The sequence below is a fragment of the Vespa mandarinia genome, chromosome 8 (assembly GCF_050613455.1).
Source record: "Vespa mandarinia isolate Hongniang chromosome 8, ASM5061345v1, whole genome shotgun sequence".
NCBI lineage: Eukaryota > Metazoa > Arthropoda > Insecta > Hymenoptera > Vespidae > Vespa > Vespa mandarinia.
This window is the reverse complement of record NC_140817.1, coordinates 1,160,001-1,162,500: the sequence shown is the minus strand read 5'-3', so window position 1 is coordinate 1,162,500 and position 2,500 is coordinate 1,160,001. Positions and strand designations below refer to the sequence as shown.

At 35.8% G+C, this 2,500-nt stretch overlaps 1 long non-coding RNA gene across 7 annotated transcripts in view; it reads left to right on the top strand.

The window, feature by feature from the left end:
• The window catches only part of LOC118445743 (uncharacterized), a 75,833-nt gene that overhangs the window by 70,676 nt on the left and 2,657 nt on the right, over positions 1–2,500 (top strand). The window lies entirely within an intron of this gene.

The window sequence follows — 2,500 nt, the reverse complement described above, 5'->3', positions numbered from 1 at the left end:
ATCGGTGACGCAACTTGTGTACTAATATACGCAAAGAATTATATATATATATATGTATGTATGTATGTGTCTATGTTTGTATGTATGTATATTTTTATGTGTACGTGTTTACCTAAATGTGTATGTGTTTACCTAAACGTAATTATGTTGTTTCTGGTATCGAAACAATTTCTCGTTGTATGACGAAAAGGAGAACGTACGAAAAATCTAAGAAAATAGAATTACGAGAGTGAATTACGAAATGAAGGAATAAATATACGAACGTGTTGACGTTCGTCATCGTCGTTAAGTGTGAAATGAAACAAGGGATTGGGTGAAGAAAGGGGGATTATGATTTGAAAAATCGCGATCACATGGAAAATAATTTTCTCTCTTTCTCTTTCTCTCTCTCTCTCTCTCTCTCTCTCTCTCTCTCTCTCTCTCTCTCTCACTCTCAGACGAAAAAAAAAGAATGGAAAGAGTCCAAAAAAATGAGAGAATATGAGGATCAGGCGAGTGGCAATAATGTAGCGGAGCTCCGAGTCACCAATGAGAAGAGGAAATCAAGGGAAAATCCCAAACCGCAAAGCGTCGAGGGTTAAAGCCCCCTATTACTTGCTAAAGTCGAGTTTACCGATCCCATTCGAGGTTGAAACCACTCCCGCTTCTGCAATCTACCGCGAGAATATAAGCGTCTATCCAACTCCCGGAAGCGAGACAGACAGAGACAGACATAGAGAGAGAGAGAGAGAGAGAGAGAGAGATTCTCTAGTGCGCGCCTGGTGGATGCGCAATTTGCAACCTATGAACGGAACGTATGTGAACATTACCAAAGTACCCGTAGGGAGATTGGTAAATAATAAATATTAATTAACAACGAACGGAATGCTTCATCATATCTTCATTTTTTTTCTTTTTTCCTTTTTCTTTTTCTTTCGTTTATTTTTCTTTGTTCTTCTTCTTCTACTTCTTCTTCTTCTTCTTTTTCTTTTTTTAATCGATAAGAGATAATTCTTTTGGAAACACGTCGATGATAAAAATGAACATCGTATTTGTATCGATGAAAAAATTATAACAATGAATTATTATATAAATTTGATTCTTGAAAATATAACGAGATGAGGAAGGTGGAGAGGATTAGGGAGGAAATATAATTGAAATTTATATTTATATTGCGATGAATGCATCTACGACATATATAAACAAAATTAAGAACAAATGTGTTTCCTGTTATTTCCCCTCAGAGAAATTCCCTAAAATTAATTACGCATATGACAGGCCTTATCAAAAGCGACCACCAGTAGCACTTTAATATAACGCGATCCAACGATGTTCTAAAAATACTCAACTGCCCTCTGTGTCTCTATTCCCTCATTTTTCTTCCCGTTGTAGTTGTCGTGGATGTCACATATTGTCTGTCGACTGTCTATTCACATTCTCCTTTTCTTTCCTACTTCGAGCTAGCTGTCGCCACACATACACATGCCAGGAATATATTATACACGTCCTTGGCTCTATGGACTTTGTAAAAGCATGAAAAATAACTAATACAAACGTCTTTTTTTTTTTTTTTTTTTTTTTTTTTTTAATAGAGAAGAAAAGAATTTATTTAACGCGTGAAATTATTTCAATTTCGATCATTACCATTTTCGATCGTTTATATTTTCGCTTTTTTTTCTATTCAAGATAATTTATATTCTTAATAAAATAATCATTCAATCGATCATTACCGATCCGATCGATATTGCGAAGCGTGCGTAATACAAATAGGAAAGAGAGAAAGAGAGAGAGAGAAAGAGAGAGAGAGTATGTCTAATCAAAGATAGAACTACTAGTCATCCTTAATTGCAATTGCAATAGCGTTGGTAACGTTGGCAGAGAAATGTTCGAAGCAGAGCAGAAAGAGCGAATATTCGAAGCACGAGAGAGGGAGATGAACTAGGTCAGACTTATCCGAAATAGCGATATCATGGATTATCGAGATACTCTTCCGAAGTCAAAAATAACGGGGGACTGATTTCGTTTTTCTCTTCTTTGAACTAACCCACTCGCATTTCACAATTCTCCTCGGAGATTGTTTTTCGTCGATTTTCTTTCCCGATGACTTAGCACAATCTATCGGAGAATTTTTTATGATAATTAGAAGATAAAACATAATTTATCAATAGTGTTAAATCATTAATCACATTAAATATCATAGAACATAAGGTGTCTCATTTTAGATCAACTTTTTTTTTTTTTTTTTTTTTTTTTTTTTTTTTAAAGATACCAATGATACAGAAGTTTTCTTATCAGGTCATCAACGTGGTTTCAGATAAAAAAAAAATGATTCGCATAAGATGCAGCCTCACAGATACTGTTCGCGATACGGTACGTTAAGAGAACCGTCCGATCCGTTATCCGAAGAATCGATCGAGAAAAGATATCGCCGCGAGGCGATCTCTCGTGATCTCTCGGCAGGTGTTCAAGATTCAGACGATGCCGATAGTATGGTGGCATCATTCGCAGAAGGTGCAGAATC